Source organism: Passer montanus, unplaced genomic scaffold, assembly GCF_014805655.1.
Source record: "Passer montanus isolate IOZ18808 unplaced genomic scaffold, ASM1480565v1 scaffold17, whole genome shotgun sequence".
Lineage (NCBI taxonomy): Eukaryota > Metazoa > Chordata > Aves > Passeriformes > Passeridae > Passer > Passer montanus.
This window is the reverse complement of record NW_024364270.1, coordinates 11,619,818-11,641,369: the sequence shown is the minus strand read 5'-3', so window position 1 is coordinate 11,641,369 and position 21,552 is coordinate 11,619,818. Positions and strand designations below refer to the sequence as shown.

Here is a 21,552-nt window from a genome sequence, read left to right as displayed (position 1 = left end):
CTTCTCACCCTTTGATTTTCCTCTTGCTCCTCCTCTGAGAGGGGTGACTGTTCTCTTGTGCTTCAGGAGCTCCTTCTTTCCCTAGTTTCCTGACAAATGCACTTTGCCATTCTCTCCCATCTTTGATTGACCTTCAAAGTCTATTCAAGTCTCCTTTTTCTTTCCCAAGCCTCCCTTGCAGAGTTTCTGCCTGCCCATGGTACTCCCAGCTCAGTTCACTTCATCTCCTGTGCAGAGAGTGCTAAAGGGCATTTTTAAACCTTTCCTCTCTGTGCATGCTGTGTCACCATGATTCAGTGCATGGTGATGCAGTGTTGTTCTAATTACAGAGCACTCTGACCTGTGCTTGCTGAAGCTCTGTTGGTAGTTAATGAGCAGCTCTGGGAAGATGATCCCTGATGTGGCAGATGAATCTGTATTATGAGTTATTAACTGTGCTTTTGGGTTACTCTGCCTGATCCTGTAAATGGAGGTCTAGCATTGTGGAGCCCAGTGTTGGCCCCTGAAAATCACTGAGTAGTCTTATTTATAAGTACTTTGGCACTGGTGTTCATATCAAGGGCCATTAAAAGTAATTAGGTACTGCAGCTTTATTAATTGTTTAAGAGGCTCTCCTTGCATCTCAGTGTGAGGCTGATCTGATGCAGCTATCTTCTTGATAGCTTCCAAGAGTGTTTTGTCTTTCTGAGTACATCTTGTTCTGGCTCATTTCAGAAATCTGCTCTTAGCTCCAAGGTCTGCAATTGGTCTGCAATCTGTTGGCCTGTAATTAGTACCAATATTAAGTGCTATTACTCCACTGGTCTGAACTGCTGGCTATTTTTAGATATGACATTGTTCAGGGTTTTGTTGCACAGCTTATTTCTCTCATCATCAATCAGCAGGATGCTGAGTATAAAATAATGCTGTTTTTTAGAATAGTTAGTGCAGACTTAGGGAGATACCAGTTAGCTGGTATTTACACAAACCTGTCTTTAGGTGGAGACTGTGGTCCAGTCCTAGGCTAAAGGACTCTGGTCAGTATCTCCTTCTGGAAGCTTGAAATGCTGGGTTCTTGCCTTGCCTGTGGGCCATGGAGTGTATTTACACTTAATCTGCAGCAAAATCAGATACTCAGCATGCCAACAAGTCATGTAGGTAACATCTGCCATAACAGAAACTGTGAACTTTTTGTCAGTGAACTAAATATTTTAGTCTTATTGAGAAAGAGCCAAGCTTATGCTTATGGAGGACCAACAACAGGAAGCTCGATTTAATGAAAATTTGTGTAGAAACTAGGACATGTGCTGTGTCTGAATCATACAGCTAATGTATGAGTTGTCTCAACCTATATCTTCTCTTTGAATAGTAAAACTTTAGCCCTCTGGTGGCAGTAGTATCACTGAGTCCCAGTTAATCACAGATTCTGCAGCCTTTCTAAGTGACAGCTTCATATTTCAAAGATTTTCTTTGAATGCCATTAGGTTTTTTTCCACAAATGAAGCTGTTTTGTCTTTTTCTTTCTCATCACTATCATGAAAGAGAACTTGCTTTCTTTTACACCTCTAGCTGTACTAGATTCACTGAGCCTGGTGAAGAAAATCCATGTAGCTATTGAAGGTACAGTCCTTGATTCTGAAGAAGAAACTTTTAGTACTTTAAACTGCCACAGAGCAGACTAGTCTACTTATAGATGCACATTGAATGAGAGGTAATTAAATCTAAATTAGAAACTTTGGCAGTTTTCATCTGCGATTTTAGGATCTTAGAAAATACTTACATAAGAAAGAAAAGGATCAGGGAACAGAACTAGAAAAACAGTAGTCACGAGGCTACCTACAATATGGATATTTGCTGCCTATGCCTACTAAGCAAGTCATCACAAAGTAGGATAGAAATAGGATCAGAAAACAAATGAGAATTCACCCTAAATTAAAGCTAGGTCTGGGGAGAAATTTTCATAGAAAGAGAAATGCTTGAAATGTTTCATTTTGAAAAAAAATCTGGGAGTGACAGCATGGTGTTAACCAGTTATGAAGTTGCAATAAATTTTAATTATTTTTAATATTTGATAGCATTCAGAGGTGTCAACAATAAATGAGGAGGCTTTTTTAATGAAATATGTTACTGTTTTACTTATACTGGCTGGCTAATTTTTGCTTAAATCTCAGGAATATTATGAAGCTTAATTCATTCCTGTGAAAGCTGGTTTTTAGAACAGTTAGTGCAGATTTATGAAGATTCCAGTTATCAGGTACTTATAGCTGAACATTGTGATGTTCACTCCAAAGAGCCAAATGTATTCTAAGAGATCTGGTGAGAATGCAGTCAGGACCCTCCTGAGCACCTCCAGTTACAGCGATCAGAATTTCATTTCTCTGAGTATGGACATGAACCTCCTCCATGGGTAAATGAGAGACACACCACTGCTAAAAGTGTCCTGTGGTCACTCATGCAGAGGCCTGAAGTACTGATGTGGTTGTTCACCAGAATGAAAAACTGCCTTTCTTCAACAAGGAACTGAAGCTAACAGAACAGAACACTTTATGAGCTCTGATTACTGAGTGCTCTGCCTTCCACAGGAAAGCAGAAGAGAAACCCTCCTACAAAACTTGGCTAATAACTGAATTGAGCTTTTTTGAGTTAGTTTTGGAAATATCTCTTCTCTTTAGGGAAATAAATAACTTATTATTAACGTTCTTAGGAAAGTCTGCTGCAGATAATCATCTCTTTTTAGTGTTTCATTTCTAAACTGCATAAATGTAAAATTTCTAGGCCTCAGTGAGTCTCAGTAATTAATAGAACTTCTTACTTTCCCTACCGCACAGCCTGCTTACCATGTGTGCTGGATCTACCAGCTTCTTTCCAAATTTCTGGAAGCTGTGTACACCAGCTAGGGTATTGGTACATGTATGTACACAATGTAGATGTACCTCAGCTGTCAGATATTTCCGTGCCTCATGCTACCTCCTCCCCATCTTGAATTGCAGCTGACTGGGCTTGTATCAACAATAGTGTGGCCAGCAGGACCAGGGCACTTATTGTCCCTTGTACTTGGCACTGGTGAGGCCATACCTCAAATCCTGTATCCCGTTCTGGGCTCCTCCCTGCAGGACATTGAGGTGCTGGGCATGTCCAGAGAAAGGCAATGGAGCTGGGGAAGAGTCTGGAGCACAAATATCATGTGGAGTGGTTGTGGGAGCTGGGATTGTTTAATCTGGAGAAAAGGAGGCTCAGGGGACACCTTGTCACTCCCTAAGACCACCTGAAGGGAGGGTGGAGCCAGGTGGGGACTGACCTCTTCAAAGCAGCAATAGGTTGAGATGAAACAACCCAAACCAGAGGAGGTTTAGATTGGATAGTACAAAAGATGTCTTTAATGAAAGGGTTGTCAAACACTGGAACAATCTGCTCAGGGAAATTGTTGCCATCCCTCGAGCTATTTAGAAGACGTGTAGATGTGGCACTTCAGGAGAGAGTTTAGTGGTGCACTTGCAGTGTTAGTTCAGTGGTTGGACTTTAATTTAAAGGTCTTTTCTAATCTAAATAACTCTATGATTCTGTGATACAGTGAGTGCCTTTGTTCCCTTTAATCTCCTTGTGTGTGTGCTTTTGAGGGCTGAAGGACAAGCAGGAATTCATGGATAGCACTGTGCATCCTGTCCTTCCTCTCACTGCCCCCTCTCCTCTGCTTCCACCTGTATGAGATGGTGCACAGGGCAGACACCTCTCCTGCCACATTCCTGCTGTGGCTCTGCTTTGAGCATTCAAAGTAATTTTATGCCAGATCTTGCATTTTGGGCTCTTGGCTGTCTTGACATTTTTGGACACCATGAGAAGGTGCTGTGTGTGAGGAAACCAAGAGCCTACTGCAGTGCTTTAGAAAATGAAAGGCTGGTGACACCTGTTGGGGTCCTCTAAGCTCCAGAACTGAGTACTGGGTATGGCAAGTCAGTCTATCTTTGTTCTGTGACAAAATACAATTTGAGGATTAATATTGTGCAGGAAGACAACTCCAGCTGCTTCCAATTTCCTTACTAGGAGCCCATCTGTCTAGCTGCCAGGATGTGATAGAGTTGTATTACTAGTTGCATTGATTCATATTCTCTTTTTCTAATGATGCATAGAGATCTATTACCCATATGTTCTTTCCAGTGAGTGTATCTGCCTTTCATACAGTCTCTCCTGAGGGATTATTGGAAAATGAATAGGACTCCTGCAAGCAGACTACTAATCTCTGAAAAGATCCTGAGGAGGGAGCTGGGAAATTGTTTCCCTTCCCCATGGTCTTGTGTGATATATGTGTATTTGAGTTCTCTCTAAATGGGTTTTCACTTCTTTTTTAATTTCTTCATTAAAAGATGTGTCACACATGTCTTCCTATTTCTTATGACTAATATGCAGCTGAGCAAGTTCTTTGGTATCATGTCTAGAAAATAACATATTGGCTAATTCTCAGTGTAGATAAAAAAAGGCTTGGGAAAAATATATTGAATGTGCTTGTCCCATTTACATGTAAGCAGTGGCTGCACTCATGGGCCACTGGGGCCTCCATTAAACTTTGAAATACAGCAAAGAATCAGCATCTGCTCATTTATGAGTAGATTTCTTTTGAGTTCACTTTCTACCATTTGCTGTTACTTCCACATTAGAGATGTTTGCAATTAATTGTATTCTGAGTTCCTCCTTAGTTGTTCCACTAAGGACTAAACAATGTACAACACTGTCAAATGGAACATCTCACTTAAATAATTTTATACTGTGTTTTGCTTTCTTACTGAAGGATCTTGATGCTTTGCTTTTTTAGGGTTTTAAAATACTGATGTTAACCCGAAGTAGACTAGGATCCAGAGGTTGAGAGAGAAATTCTCTCTCAGACCATAATGCTACAAACAAAACTTAAATGTGCTTAAACTCATTGTTTTTATTGTTCAAGAGAATAACTGGCTGAATCTGCTGGACCATTTGCTTGCTAGAGCAGGATGGTGTGTGATGGGATCCAGATGTGGTGTTTATCAGTGAGGTTGCTCACCACCCTCACACAGCCTTATGTCTTCTGGCTTCAATAACATACTAATTGCTGGATTAGAAAAAGGCTTCATTACACTTGTGACTTTTAGTGTGCTTGTTTTAACTGGAAACATTGGTGTGATAGCAAGCAGCAGGACTTTATGTGCAGAAATGGAAAGTTAACATTCTCTATCTTAGTTTCCCTTGCCTAAGCAGAACCATGACACAGAACTTACCTTTTATAATACTTAGACTTTGAGTATTTATTAATTCTCATATACATGAAGCTTCTTTATCTGAAAATGTTCTCCTTTATTCTGAGCAAATATTTTAAAACACTTAATTCTTCCCTAATTTCATTTTCCAGAGTTCTTACCATGATAGGATCGAAGAATAAATTTCACTGGCAGTGTTGCAGCTCTCTTTATGGTTATATGTGGTTTCTAGTCAAGTAAGAGATGACATGACACTCACTTAGTAGGCTGGTTGGTCTGTTTTAAAAGAACTGAATTACTGTCTGAGGAGCACATAACATATCAATAAATGGCATTGCTGTTGTCAGATATTTCTGGGGTTTGGTTTACTTGCTCTTAGTTGGTTTTGGTTTATTTTTGTTTTGGTTTGGGTTTGATTTTGGTTTCTTTTTGGTTTGGTTTTTTGTTTGTGTTTGTTTGCTTTCTGTGTTTATTATTTATACTTAGTGAAGTAAGCAGACTGCTTAAAGGCACATAGTAGTTACCCATTTGGATCACACTGGTAGTTCCCTAACTCTAGTTATGGACACAGCTAAGGGCATCAGAGAAAAGTATCTGCATCTACAGCACAGAGTGTACTTCATAACTTGTCTCCACAAAAATAAGCCCCAATCTTTTCTGTCTGCTGCCCTTCCCCCCTTCAATGCTGAGGATGTACATTTTAACCTTATTTTCAAATTTTCTGTTTATAAGCTGTTGTTGTTCCTGGACAACAGGAGCAACAACAGCTCATACAGAATCATTCTCATACAGGATTGTTTGTGTCCTGCTCATTGCCCTGTATGAAGCTATTTCCTAACCCTGCAGGTTTGGTCCTGACCATCTGGGCAGGTTTCAGGTGGCAGCTGATCCCCAGGGAACTGTGACAGATATAGAACGTCCAAGAAATATCTGTGGAGGGAAGGGGAAATGTCCTTAGGACAGAACAACACCCTGCAAGAAACCAAAGAATAAATAGAATCAACATAGCATAGCAAAGATACCAAATAATAAATTGAGCATGATGGAAACTTCTTTGTGAGTTTCATATTCTCAGAGTACAATTCTGTCAAATGACAGAATGTCTCAGCCTGAGTGGAAATGCCTTTGCTGCCTGGTATTCTGTGGGAAATCCACTGACCTCTGGTGAACATTTTCTGGCTAGCTCATGTTTACCACTCCTTGCTGCACTACCTATGAGTCAGGAATTCACAGTGCACTGTTGGCGTTTCACATCATCCAAGTAAATTTAACAGGCTTTAAGGTGCTTGATCTTATCCTGACCATTCAACAGTTGAACATAGAGATCATGAGCTTCATTTTCTCAAGGCATCAGGTCTCTATACGGATATCAATGACTGCCAGCAATGTGTTGAAACGTGCCATGCAGGAAGGCGTATCTCTGCAAGAGATGAGCCTGGCTGCACTGCAGAGGCTGTACACTTCAACTTGTCCAGCTAAGAGAAAAAAAAGTGCAATGGAATCAGGTATTTTTGTAGATTACTGTAAATGAACAGAATTGTATCCGGCAGTAACCCAGGGCAATGTCCTTGCTCACATCCCCAACACTCTGGGTGAGTCTCCAGTGTTTCCTCTGAAAGCTGCTTCTGTCACCTCCTGCTGCACTTGTTCAGCTGTGCTCAAGGTTTCTTGATGCATGACTGGAGAGGTGCAAGCCACCCCTCCAGAATCCCGGGCTGAGCTGTAACTCATAAAAACCTTCCAGACAAAGTATTTCTATGCAGAGCTTTACCATGCAAGGTTCAACAGCCTTTGGCCTTCCCCAAGGCCAAAGGGAGGAATACATATATCTCTGTCAACAAACTTCTGTCAAGCTTGCTGGTACCCAGGGGAGCAATCTGTCAATGCAGAGCTTTACCATGCAAGGTTCAACAGCCTTTGGCCTTCCCCAGTCTGGGATGGGAGGAGGGAGGAATACATACATCTCTGTCAACAAACTTCTGTCAAGCTTGCTGGTACCCAGCAATCTGTCACTTTAGCTCCTTCTTGTTTTTTTTACATTGATGTGAATTTTGGATTTGCTGGGTTTTCTTTTAATCCTTTAACTAACTAACTATTTGGTCATAAAGGGAAGTGATACTACTGTCCTCCCTCTGGTTTTGTGGAAGTTGTAGAAGTTCCTTCTGAATTTATCTGGAAGATTAAACACTTCCAGCCATAACTATTTTAACCTCTTGCTTTACAGACACCTGACTTATTAAATTCAATAAAAACTTTTCAGATTATCAATTGATTTAAAAATTATTAATTTTATCCATTTTTCATCATTGTTATGGAGACACCACTCTGGAAACATGAAAAATATGTGCATCTGTCAGAGTTTCATTTTTATTAGAAAGATTGAGTATTATCTGTTAAAACAGGAGATTTGTGAAGTGGACACTCATTAGAAACTCAGGAGCATTCACTGAAAGGTTAAATAAACTGGTGTATATTATATATTTCCCTTTCCCCCCTGCTCTCTCCTGACTGGTAGAAGAGATGGATGTTATTTCCCAGACAGGTGTATCTTGTAGATGAATCCCTTTAGAAATATTTTAGAATAGAACGGTGGCTCACAGTGTCTTAAATAACTATTGTCATAAATACACAAGAGCCTGCTTCCATCTTTGCTAAAGATGTTTTAGTGTCTGTTATGGTGTTGCTAAAAGCTATTTTAATTTAAATGGCCTTAAATGAGGCAGCTTGTGTAATGACCAGAGAGCGAGAAAATCAAAACAATGTGCCATTAATACATACCCCAAACACATTCATACCATCTAAAGATATTTTAAAGATCTAGTTCTATTTAACGTCTTTTAATTAGAAGCTTAACATTGATCTGTATTCATGCCACAGTTAATTTGGGCTGTTACTAATGAATTCTCTAAACAGATTTTTGTGCAAGTTGTTTCTACCCAATGGCTAGGAGCAGGGCAGTGCTGGGGAACTAGACAAGCAATTGCAATAATAATGTCTGGGACGAATTGCCTCTTAGGGCTTGATGTTGTCAATTGCTTTGTTTTAATCAGCTTCTTTGATTTTTTATTTTTTTTTTACCAGAATCAGAGCCAGAAAATAGGTAAGCAATCAAGTAGGTTTGCTTTTGAAAAGCATCATCTATTGGTCATCTTCAGCCTGTGCTGAGGCAGTGGTATCTTTGGGCTGCTGTAGAGAGAGTCCAGTTCGTGCTGGTTGAACTTCATGATTTGAGTGAATTGTTTCTGCCAAGACACTCCACAATATTAATTAATTTTTAGTTACGTCAAATTTGGGAGCAGGATGTACAACATCTTTGATGCTGCATTTAGCTGTATTACGTCTTCTCTGCCAATTTTTGTACATAGCAACCACAAATCAGACTTTCCTAAGTAAAGAGATTAAAAACAGTGACTTTTTTCCTCTTTGCCTTCTGTTTTATGAGGTGTTAGATAACATTCATGACAGTTTTTAGCTTATAATCACAAATTTACACTATTAAAAAATATGGAAGCTGAGAATCTCACTTGGTTGTATCATTGCAGGACTGGGAACTTTGAGAAACACTAAATGTCAGGAAATTTGACTAAAATCATGATAGTTGCTAGGGCTGCGATGGGACAGCAGAGCCCTCCCTTGGTTCTACATGCAGGCCTGCAGGAAGGCTTACACACCTCTCCCACTGATATCAAGGGCTCAAAGTCTCTCAAGTGATTGAGGCCTCCTGACCCAGGAACACAAGAGGATACAAGCCAGAAGTGACCGACAAGTAAATGTCACTAAGGAAACACACCATGAGGCTGGTCCCCTTGGAAAGGCTGTGTGGGATCCCAGCCATGGCTTACTCTTACCTCTCATCTCTCTGTTAGCTGGCTTTCCATGGATGGGGAGTTGAGGAAGCTGCCTGCTTCTCAGCTGCACACAATCCCTGCCACAAATTGATTCCTTAGCCCATGTGCAGCCCATGTGTAGAGAGAGCTGGTGCCAGGAGGACTCTTACTCTAGGTGCAGGAAATGTCATGGTCTGGCCTAACCTTTGTCTGAACAGAAGTGCAATGTTTATCTGCCTTTCAAGAAAACAGAAGAAAGTAGTATCTGAATGTCCTCTCTGGTAGTGAGCATAGGGATTTACTTGTTCTTCATGGAGAAAAGTGCAAAGTTAGGAAAACAGTGTTTACAAGGCAGAGCTCCTGGTGGCATTCAGAGAGTTCTCACCTGCTTGTTGGAGTGGTGGCAGTCTGATTTATGGGGGCACAAGAATAAAACCTAAAATTAGTAGTAGTGGTTTGTAGTTGCATATTCTGACCCACTCAAGATTTCATAGCTGCTTACAATAAGGAATTAAAACCAAAGGTATGCTGTTAACATTGTATAATTCTTATGCAATGGCCAAATAGCAGATTGATTGATTAGAGAAAATGTCAAGAGTGAAAATACTCCTGCATTCCACAGTAATAAGGTAGAATGTTGTTGTCTTTTTAATTTCCATGTTTGCATGACACTTGAGATTTCCTAATACGATTTAAATACACTGTGAATATTCTTATCTGATTTTAAAAACTTGATTATTTTATCCCAAGAAAGAGCTGTGCATCATTTAAATGACACATATTTCAGGAGCTGCCTGTGTTCTGCTGGAAAGTCATTAGACTAAGGATGAGGAATGGCATACATTAGAAACTCATGCACTCTCTCTGCTCTAACATTATAAGTATATGCAAGAACTCTGCCACCGTGTTTGATGCTGATCTTCAGTCTAGATCCAGTTCTTGAGGATCCTGACAGTTTCATGTTAAGAGTTACTCAGCCTGACACTTTGCTGAGCCTCATTTCTATAGTCTAATGCTGTGCAGGGTGCTCCTACCCTGGGGGAAATGTGAAGGCAGTTGCCTAAAGAGCATGTGTGCGATAAAGCCATTTCCTTTATTGCTATTGCAGTCTCACTTCCTTAATTTAGATGCATGCAAGTGGAAATTGACAGCATTGTGTGCAGAAATCAAATATAATCTCTTCAATCAACCAAGCTAAGACTTAATGACATGTACTAAAAAACACAGCCCAAACAACCATTTCTTCTTCAGCTTAGGCATTTTGGTTATGATGTTCTCTTTGGTCTATCAGGCATGTGGAGCCCACAAGTTTGTTTTGGAATAAGGAGAAGTTGAGAAATAAGCACTTCAAGTCAGATGTGTTAACTATTCAGAAAGTTTGCTTTCCCCACCCCCCAATGACACTTCAGCTACATATCAGCTCTCTCACTTATCACAAGGTATGTGCTTGTGGAAGTGGGTTGCCTAGAGGGAAGGAAGTCAAAGAGAAGAGGCACAAACTGCACTTGACATGCAAAAAGGGCTTGAAAGGAAGAGGCTGATCGTTGTCTTCTGCTTCTGTGTTGTCAGATGTGCCTGCTTAGATGTTAATTGTTTTTCATTTTTTTTCAAAGCTACTAGATGGGTAGAGTGATAAAACCTTTAATATTACCAAGAAACTGAGAAGATCTGGGCTTCTGCTGAGATTTGCAGGAGGTAGCATATTAGGTATATGTCTGGAACATATTTTCATGGTGAACTGTCTGTTCTTCATATTGGATCCAGTAGGAATGCTTGGAGAAGACAGTTGAATCTGTGAAGATTAAAGAAAGTCAAAGGGAAAAGGAGAGAATTGGGCAAAATAATAGGAGATGTATCAGTCTGAATGAAGCCACTTTTTCTCAAAAAATTAGGTATCTTCAGATAAAATGAGGATTCCCATACCAAATGTGTTACAGGTAACTGTTTATTTTTGATGTTTTATCTGACATGGATTGTTTTTAAAGGGTCTGGAAAAGTTGTCTCTGTATTCTCTAAGTTTTTGCTCAAAAATAGGTATAGCCAATGACATTTGTGTAACAGTTTCTTTGTTTCTCTTGAAAAAATGGGAAAATACTTAGGTGTTTCTCCTTGTGATTTGATTTGTTCATGTTGGGTGCAAGCCAGCCCTCCTTGAGGCTGGTTATTTTGCTAGAAGGGCAAATACACATCTATGGCTTTCATCAGATCAAGATACTGGAAAAACCTGGGATGCTACAATCAGGTGAAAGATGCTGGTTGTCTCCATATCCATGCCTAATTTAAAGACTCAGGCAATTGGTAAGCTGGTGACAGCAGACATTTCAGCAATGCATATTCCAGTTATGACTAGAATAATTAATGTCTAAGTGTGACATCAGAGAGGTGCTTTGTGTTTGTGTCAGAGTCTTGTTAACAGGTGGCACTGGGCTGCTCTGATGCTAAACTTTGCTCTGGTAGCAGCAATCCCCAGCATGTGGCACAAAAGTAGCCGGAGATGGACCGTGGGTTTGTGGGTCCTGAGATCCCTGAGGAAACAATTGAGAAGAGGCTGAAGGCAAGTTCAGCTGCTGTGGAACCCTTGTAGCAGCCATTTGGCTGCTTCTGAAGGATGGGTCAGCTAGGACTGGTAGAGGTAATATTTCAGGGTAATATTTCAGCTCCCCACAGATCTCCATCTATATTTGCATTTTTTGGTGGCAGTTCAGGTAAAGGAAATCCCTTTGTGTATGTAAGAATTCTGACATCTGAGTGAGGACCCTTACAAATGCTCTGTTTCCAAAGGACTGCTTTGTGTACTCCTGCCTTCTGCAGATCAGCTAAAATCCATCAGTCTATTTTGCCTACATATTTCTTCCTTTCCTCATGCCTGGGAGGGATTTTTTACTAGATAAGAACCCAAGTCACAGACTCAAAGACTTGCAGCTGAATTTTGTCATTGACTCATCACATGCCTATTGATAATCCATCTGCAAACAAGTGTCTGTAATTTGGGGTGTTTCATATAAAGACCTCATTTTTCAATGCTAAAAAATAAGACTAATGCAGATAACACAAGGATATTGAGTAGAAATACTCACTGTATCTTAACTATTGAATATCTGTTTGCAGGTGTAGTGTGCTTTTTAATGGCTAATTAGCATTATTTAACAATACTTTCAGCCCTAAAAATTCCACTGTCCCAAATCAAGCTTTTATTTTGACTTTTACATAGACATTTGTTTTCCAGTTATGACTGTGTGTAACTTGCCACACGCACTCATCTGACCCACTTATTAACTCTTGACAGTTAATTCAGTTTAGTCTCATCTGTCTCAGTAGCTCAGCTGTTCCTAGACTTTATTCTGAAAACCATTGCACACACTTAATGCAGTAAATCCCCACTTTACAACCTCATGATTGTCCCATATCAAGCAGTTGAGGGCTGAGAGCCCTACTCAGTAAGCAGGGGTGGAAGTTTAAAAAACAGTATATGCCATACTCAGCAGGAGGCTTTCTTGACTGGTGGAAAAGAGACTTGATTGATTGACTGACTGCTCAGGCAATGGGTGACCCTTTGCAGGTATCACAGAGGTGCAGAGAGCCTTCACAGGATTTTCCTTATTCTTGGTTTCACTGTCTGGAGAAAAGTTCATTATTCATTTACTTAGAACAAGTGACAGAGCAGTCTGTGGAAAGTAGCACATTATCTGTAATTTTCTTGTGCTGTTTATCACTCTTTCATAGAAGTGATTTCCTTTGTGAGACAATTTCATGCCTTGCTAATTTCTAATTTATCTTGCTGCATCTTCAAAGGTACAATTTTGCAGAGATTTCTACAAAATCCTTCTCAGTTCCCAAATTTTAAAATATTTAATATACTTTAGTGTGAATGTCATTAGACTTTTGAATCTATCAATCTGCTCTATTGCCTCTTGAATTTAATTTTCAAAAAATACTCAGTTACCTATACCAATACATGATTGATGATACTTCTGCAGCCTGGCAGAATCCAATTACTTGGTTTAGCAAAACTTCACTTTTCAAGTGGGATCACACTGAAAGCATATACTGTCAGGAGGAGTTTGGGGCACTTCCCCATTTCCTTCTTGTACCCAAGTGTTCCAGCATTCACTGAGCTGTGCTGAAACCCTGTCTCTATAAGAAAAATTCCTACTCCAACTTTCCCCACCCAAACCAACACAGAACATGTTACCATTATTCCTTTCCTCCCCCTGCCAGGTTTATTTTTGAATTCAGCCTGAATGTCTGTTGTCTGATGTTTCTGCTATGGCATGTCTGCTTTGGAGTAAACAAGATTTGTTCATATTTCTCAAGGATAAATTACCTGTAAAAAAACCCCAATCATTGTTTGAAAAAACTATTTGCACTTAGTCAGTCTAAAACACACCAGTTGTCTCATTTCAGAGCTGGAGACATGTCTAAGCCCCCTGCTCTGCTCACATGTCAAAGGCTATTCCTAGTGAGCACCTCTGGAAAAGCATCTCTGTATGCTCAGATCTGACACTAGTCAAATTTCTTAGTAGTTCTGAATGATGGTTACTGAAAAGCTAGAACCTCATGAACTTAAATATCCTTGTATAATGGGTAGTGCTGCCAGATGTACCCTTAAATCCAATAATAGAATTTCTTTGTTCACAGATGAAAACACACCTGCATAAATCCTCTCACACCTTCCTGCCTACCTGCCCACCTTGAACTTCTAAGTAGGAGAGACACTGTGTTGGATTTTTATTAAATCTTGGCCATGCATGTATGATGCAATTATATGTCAGGCCAGACCATAGCTGGTTTATGTCACCCTGATTAAAAAATGGACTGCTGTATCAATAAGCTACTGCCTATCATGATGTCAGTCTGCACAATGCCATTGATTTGGCAGACTTTTAACCTAAAGAATTATAACCTCTTTCTTCTTGATCACTTTATTAAATCCAGATTGATCTTTCATCCAAAATGTCAAGGAGACTGCCAGCAGCTTAGCAATTAATGAGAATAATGACCTGCTGTAAAACAAACAGCAGTGAATTAAAAGGACAGGTCTTATCTGCATTTGCCAACAAGATAGTTAGCTTTTTTTCACCTGTTCTTAGTGATCTTCTTTTAAAAAAGACACTAAAGACAGTTTGTTAATTGCTTTTGAACTCAGGTTCATTTTCAGTGCTCAGAATTTTTTCTAATAAATAGGGACAGCTTATGTTAAGTCTGCTGTAGCAATTCTGTCTCTAAGATTTTTACTGTGCTCTTCGAAGATTTCTGCCCCTGCTGCTAGGATTGCTTGACTAATCATAGAGCAGTTGCAGATCTGCTTAAATCATAGCTGGGAGGACCACATCATTGCTAGGAAAGACCAGAACTGATACCAGTTTACATTAATATGCCACAGATGTACAGCAGCATCTTCCCTAGAAGCTGACCCAGTCCTGTAAGGAGGGAGACAGATATTTAAATGGGCAGATTGTAAGAAGAGAAAATTATTTTAAGCTTTTTTTAAGCTCATCTACTAGTGAGTCAGAGCTTTAATTCCCAATGAATTAAACAGATAATCTGAGTTTTATACCTAAGCAATTAAGGGCTAAATTCTTAAAAACATTCAAGCTATTTTGATGGTAGAACTGAAGCCCCTGAATCACTCAGACTTTGCAGTGTTGGACCCAAAACGCTGTAGTTGCATTAAAAATTTGATAAAACTCAGACACTATCTGTAAAAAATACTCGGTCAAAAAAAGTGCATTCTCCGAGTGAATGTACTCTTTCCACTTCACATTTATAATCAAAAGTATTTTAAAGGTTAAACACTTTACATTTTTGGACAAACGTGGAAGTGAAACTTTCAGCAAAATTTTACAGCACTTTTATGTTCCTTTCGTGTTGACACAGGCCACAGGTAAGATTTTATCTGTATAAAAGATAAGAAAGATCCCTATTACAGTACCAGAGAAAATGGGTGAAACCATAATTTAAGTCAGAGGCAAAAATCTTGCTTAGTTTGGTGGAATCAGACTTTTCCTAGTGTGTTTAAGAACATATTAGTTATTTGCAAAATAATTCTTGCCCTTATTAAAATGCCAGAAAATCTCTTACATACATGAGGAAAAAGAGTCACTGTGCTAGCATAAGGCTGTAAACACCACTGGAGGCATTATTGCTTGAACAATGTGAGTTTATTAGCTTGCATTATTCAACATCTGAAGGTACACTTGGTTGTTTCTCTTATGTGTATTAATATCAAAGCCAAAATTAATGTATGTTAGATCCTATGGGGGAGAGCCTTGGAGCTCCTTGCATGCAAGCTGCAGCTCCTTCTTGTTCTCCAAGAGGGCACATTAAAAGGCCTTTTTTGGGGAGAGCCTTGGAGCTCCTTGCATGCAAGCTGCAGCTGCTTGCTTGTTCTCCAAGAGGGCACATAAAAAGACCTTTTTCGCTTGTTTTGGATGTGCTGGCCCTTTCCTGTGTTATCATTTCAGACCTTCCAGGTGGTGGCACTGTCAGCATAACCCTTGGCTCCCAGCTCTTCTCCCCATCCCTCACTCCTGTTGCCTGGCGCCTCTTGTGGTGCAGAGTTCAAAAGCTGTGACTCTTAACACACAGCTTCTTGGTCAGTGCCTTCATACCAGTTCAGAAAGATCACAGAAGGGTTTGGATTGGAAGGGATCTTAAAAATCATCTGATTCCATCCAACCCTCCTGCCATGAGAAGGGACATCTTCTGTCAGACCAGGTTTCTCAGAGCCTCATCCAGCCTGGTCTCTTCCAGAAATGGGGAGTCCACAGCTTCTCTGGGCAGCCTGTTCCAGTGTCTCACCAGCCTCATAAAGAATTTCTTCCTAGTATCTTATCTAAACTTGCCATCTCTAAGTCTAAGAAGGAATTAGGAAGATGTTATTTTCTAGGGATGTAATGGTCAATAGCTGTTTTGGCTGTAGTGCTGGCCCACTTTAGCTTGTGTGCTGTCCTGGCTGTGAGATTTACAGGGGTTTGTGACCATCTTTGGATTTCACATGGTGCTTTTCATGCTGCTTGTATCTGTTAAAATGCTGTATGTTTTGTGCTCTGAGACATTTCCTGACTACTCAGTAGAAATATTTGATTAATTAGATATCATTAGGTTAAATGTAGTTAAATACAGAAACACAGGTAATTGCTTCAAGGATCATGCTTGCATAAATAATTTTTTCCTGTTGTTTTTCTTTCTCCCTAGTTCTACTGTTGAAATACAAACTGTTCTTTGTTTTGCCATGGAAAGACCCCATACAACAAGGAGACATAGCTAGAAATCAATCATGCACAAATGTTGTCCAATGAAATTGTGGAAAATAAGGAAAATAAAATAGTTTCTTCACTAACTTTTTGAAATCTAATAAAGGGACCTGAGCCTGGTAAAGTTCAAACTTGGCCATTTACCATAGAAATAGAACACTGAAAAAAAGGTACTTCTAGCAAGGAATTTCTGTCATTTCTATTTGTATAGTGTAAAAATCTGCTTATTCTGAATAGATAGGATTTTGGAGATGTCCAATAGTAATTTATGCCTAGTTTGTACCTTATTGCATGGAGCTTCCAATCCAGTTGGGTTTATCTGGTACGTTGTATTTAAGTGGTGTCTGTTTCATTTATCAAGTCGTTTTTTTAATGCACATAAGCATGGTGAAAAGCTTGCCAAAAGAAATATCCACATTTAGATTGAAATTATCCATTAATATGAAAGACCAAGATATATCAACATCATTTGTATTCATGCACATGCTAAATAATTGTGTTTTCAGAGTAGGTATATTATAGCTTCCTGATTCTGAAATAATTACAAGTCTCAGCTATAGCTGAATTATTAGTAGCAGCAATTTAGCTCTGCCAGAAATGTGAACATATAAACTGTTAACATGGTGTGGGACAGCAGTGGTGAAGATAAATCTGTGGCTGTGCTGATTATTCACCTTACAGACAGCAACATTCATCTTTTTGTCAGTATTTGCACCCATCCACCTCTGTAAAACTGGGAAACACTATCAAAATCAGACCCTTTTTTTCAGTATTTTCTTAATTGAAACCATTATATTATTTAGTTTTCTGAGATCTTGTGTGCCATATCTGTGCTCATACACCCTGGTGTCCTAATGCTTTCAGTGACATTCTGTACTCTGCTTGGTAGACTAAAATGTGCCAAAAGCAGTTTCTTTGATTATTCTGACTATTTTGCTAACTACTTGGTTTCTTTGTTTTTTCTCAAAATGGTTAGTACTTACAACTTGGTTTGTTTTGGGGTTTTTTTTTTTTTTCTCAAAATGGTTAGTACTTACATCTTGGTTTGTTTTGGGTTTTTTTTTTTTTTTTTTGGTCTGAAAATTGTAGTGCAAGTAACTAAAATAGGAAAATAGCAATTCAAATAGGCTTAAGTACCTCATTTGGAAACATTCTCGCTTGACTCATTCAAAGGTGATAATCTGTGCAAGTATTGTAGTCACCACCAAAAATAGTGATAAAATCACCCTTTGTTTTTTAAAGAAAAAAAAGCACATTTCCAAATAAAGATATAAACTTAAGTGTAGAGAAGTCACTTCTCACCATGCCTTATAAAAATGAGGGCTGTTGCTCCCTGTCTTAAGCAAGGGACAGCAAAGGAAGACAACCACGTCCTTGCACTTTGTGTTCTCAGCTGCAGCATGGGGTCACCAAAGCCACTAACCTGTCAAAGAGCTAGCTTTGGTTACAGGGTTTTTGCTGCCCCAGACAAACCTGAACACTGGCATGCTTCATTGCCTGGGCTGTACCTGGGTTCTACAGCTTTTTACCTTCTGCAGAAAATATATAAGATAGTGTCTGATTACATAGGACAAGTCTTTTATTTTGTTGTTTTTCCCTAACTAAGCAGAATTTATATTTTTATCCTCTTTACCACTGAATTTATTAACATTTTTGTGCATTAAAGTGAATACTTGTTCAGCTGTAGCTTTTACCCGGAGAATTTATGTTAATCATTATTACATGGTAGTGATTGAATTTATCAGAGTATAATGCCAGGACAGCAGGTTTCGTAGCTTTTTTTCCTTTCACTTTTCTGTAATGAAGGATAAGAGGAATATCTGTAGGTGGCAATAGTACTGAAGCTGTAGCCATATGCTGTTTAGGGGTTTTAATGGATAGGTTGCCATCAAGTTAATTTTCAAGTTTGCCTTCTGCAATTCTGATTGAGTAAACTGCTTAACTGATGCTGTAGACTGGGGCAGTGTGGTCCCTAATGCCTGACTGCAAATCTGAGTGCCAGATTCTCCACACCACCAGCAGTGTCTACAGTAAGCAAAGTCATGAATGGCTTTCAAAATTTCAGTGTTTGCCTAAGTAACTATTTATTTATTGATTTTGAACCACTGAGTGCAGACATGGATTTCTAGTGACAGCACTGTGACATTTGTATCATTAGCATGATGTTGATGTGCGGTACAAGGAGCTATAATAATAGTCACAAATTACAGATTTTTTCAGTGAATTTGAAGGCTAAAATGTGATGTGTACCCAATATAAAAACCACCAACCATATGAAGCCCAAGTTCTAGGCTGCACTTGCTTTTCTGAGATGAATTGATGGTGCTGATGTGTAACAGCAGTATCTGGAGAGTGTAATGGCACCTGTGCAGCTTTGAGGGCAGCTGAGGGAGAAGGGGTGCTGTGGGCATGAGGAGCAGCATGAGGCACTGCTGGGGTTAGCTGTTTGTGGGCTCATGTGCTGTGGGTTTCAGGTATGCCCAGGACAGACCTCAGGCATCTTATAGGCAGCTGAAACATGGAATTGCTGGAAAATACTCTTGGAGGTGCAGCTGGGTCCACGGCTAATGGATTTGGAGCAGCATGCAGGTGTTTACGTGGCAGTCAGTGGATTGCACAATGCCTTTTGCAATTGTCTTCTTGAGTAGGAACACAGCTAAAGTGTCAGAAGAAGCTACTTCATTTTGTCATTGCACTATGATACACTGGTTTTCCCACTGCAGTGGATAAAGACCAGCTGGGATTACAGAAACATTGCAAACAACTGTGCAAAGTAATAAACAATTCTTAATTTGCAGTCTATAATAGTTTTTTTTCTGCTTTGTTATTACTTGGGTTATTGGCCCACTGAAAATTAAATAAGGTTTCTCTTTGACACACGTAGTTTGCTTTAGATGAGGCAATGCTAACTGAACAGAAAAACCTAAGTTCTATTTATGGTCTGTTATCTGTGGTGGCATTTTTATTCCACAGAATGGAGAAGCAAGAAATCACTCAAAATGCTAGCTGCCACTAGATTAATTTTTTGTTGAAAGTATTATTTTCTGGGGAAGTCTAATTTATGCATTCCTTCTACTTTGCTGACTAGCAGTAGTTCAAAATAAAGAACATTTTGGCAGAAATTTTATCATTACATTTGGTTGTGAATGCCCATTGCTCAGAGAAAATTGTCCCTGTAATTGTACTACCATTTTAACTGGTATTTTAATTATGGCTCTTCTGCTTATCAGAGTAAATCCAGGGACCATTTGTTGTGCACCTGAATCCACAGACTAAAATGTTGGAAAAATAAACTCTGTGTAAAATGTAAGAGAGTTATTTAAAATAATGAAATAGTTCCAAGTGCCAAACTAACATGTGAAATCAAAGTAAAAGTGAGTCAGCCTGTTGTGACTCCGGGAGCAGCAGGTGAGGTGGGGACTCTGTGACCTACTTTGCTGCTCTGATCTATTGGCATTAGTCATCCCAGTAGCCAAACCCCAAAATTCCATATCTGTTGGTATTGTTACCCAGGTGATAGTAAAAGAAAGTCCATTTCAAGCACATCTCTGATTTCTCATGCTGTGATTCACTGTACCTGAGTAGACATGTTGTTCTGTAAGGTTAGCATGTTGTTGTCCTCCATAAATTTCATCCCTGTCTTTTGAGTTATTTTTGTTCTGCAGCCTGAAATAGTCCAGGCCTTCAAGAAAACTTCTATGGTAGTGGAATTCAGTAGTCACGTAAGGAAAAATCTAGCAAAGACTAAGCCTGTAGGTCTTTAATTTAATTTTTGATCCTAAATTATCTGAGCTACCTTGTACCATAGGCCTTCTTTCTTGGCAGACTTAGAGTTCAGTCTTGTGAAGGAACCACAGCAAAGGTTAAGAAAAATGAGCATCCAGCACACATAAGAGGAATTTAATAACAGTAGTGGTGGGTGGAAATGAGGTTAAAAACCTTACTGTGAACCAATCAGACACCAGTTTCTGTTGTCAGGGTTCAAACTCAGTTATAGAACTATGACCTCAGCTGTCCTTAATTACCTTGTTGAAGTAATAAAATAGGGAGAGTCTTAAAAACACTGCCTTTGCTGTCATTGCTGAGCAAGGAATTACTGGGTTATTTAGAAGTTGAGGCTGACCTTTCTGTGTGTATGTGCATGCTTCAGATCTGTGCTATGGTGTTTATGGGGTTTTTATATCATGACTTTAAAAGGTCATGAGACAGTTTAAAATCTTGACTGAATTACACAGATTACGCAACTGCTGAGGAACCTGGGTGCCCCCCAACCTGTGTGAATTGTGCTGCACAATGTAGATAAATGGTTTACAGGCCAGCAGTGATGTTCTCAAAACTCCTTGTGTTTTACAGCATGGGCTGATCATACAGAGAGTTCATAGGAGACATCAAAACATCTTTCAGCAAGTTATAGACTTGTGGGTTTGCTGTGCTGCCACATTCCAACTTGTTCTGCAGCTCTCAGAGAGGTGGTTCTTCCTGGGCTGTGGTGGACAGAGAGTTCATAGGAGACATCAAAACATCTTTCAGCAAGTTATAGACTTGTGTGTTTGCTGTGCTGCCACATTCCAACTTGTCCTGCAGCTCTGAGAGATGGTTCTTCCTGGGCTGTGGTGGGCACTGGGCCCAGGACAAGCACACTAGGAGGTGTTGCCTCAAGCTTTCTCCATGACAGGCTTCTGTCTTCTGCCGTGCCCCAGGTCATCCAAGGGAAGGATCAGGAGATTATGTTGCAGCTGTTGGGAAGGATGGCACAGTCCCCTGGCAGAGCTGACCAGCCTGTGACATGGCCACTCAGTTAGCACCTTCCCATCTGACACATCCTGATGGAGCCTGCAGCCCCCGAGTGCCCGTGTGCATTGGGAAGGATGGCACAGTCCCCTGGCAGAGCTGACCAGCCTGTGACACGGCCACTCAGTTAGCACCTCCCCATCTGACACATCCTCCGGATCTGGCACTGCCCGGCTGATGGAGCCTGCAGCCCCTGTGTGCGCCCTGTGCTGCCCCACTGCCACCCCCAGAGCTGCCCCCTCTGCAGGACAGCCAAAAGTCACCCTCAGTGCTGCTGCACATCCACGCTGTGTGTGCCACGGGCTGCTGCCATGTCTCATGGGCTCCTCTCAGCAGCCCAGGGAGCTCAAAACAGCAATGGTTGTGCACTTCACTTTTTGCTCTGAGGAATGCAAGCATAGAGCCACTGCTCGAGTTTTCCTTCTCTCTTCTCTTGCTTTTCCCATACTGTTGCTGCCTCCTCTGTGCTATTGC

At 40.1% G+C, this 21,552-nt stretch overlaps 1 protein-coding gene across 2 annotated transcripts in view; it reads left to right on the top strand.

Annotated features, from left to right (window-relative positions):
* TMCC3 (transmembrane and coiled-coil domain family 3) overlaps positions 1-21,552 on the top strand; it is a 90,922-nt gene that overhangs the window by 9,941 nt on the left and 59,429 nt on the right. The window contains exon 1 of one of the 2 annotated variants that reach the window (XM_039703991.1): positions 10,949-10,968. The exons of the other annotated variant lie outside the window; for it this stretch is intronic. The gene's annotated coding sequence lies outside the window, so the exon portion shown is untranslated. Of the gene's footprint in view, positions 1-10,948; positions 10,969-21,552 lie in introns of those variants that run through there. 2 annotated transcript variants of the gene reach the window in all.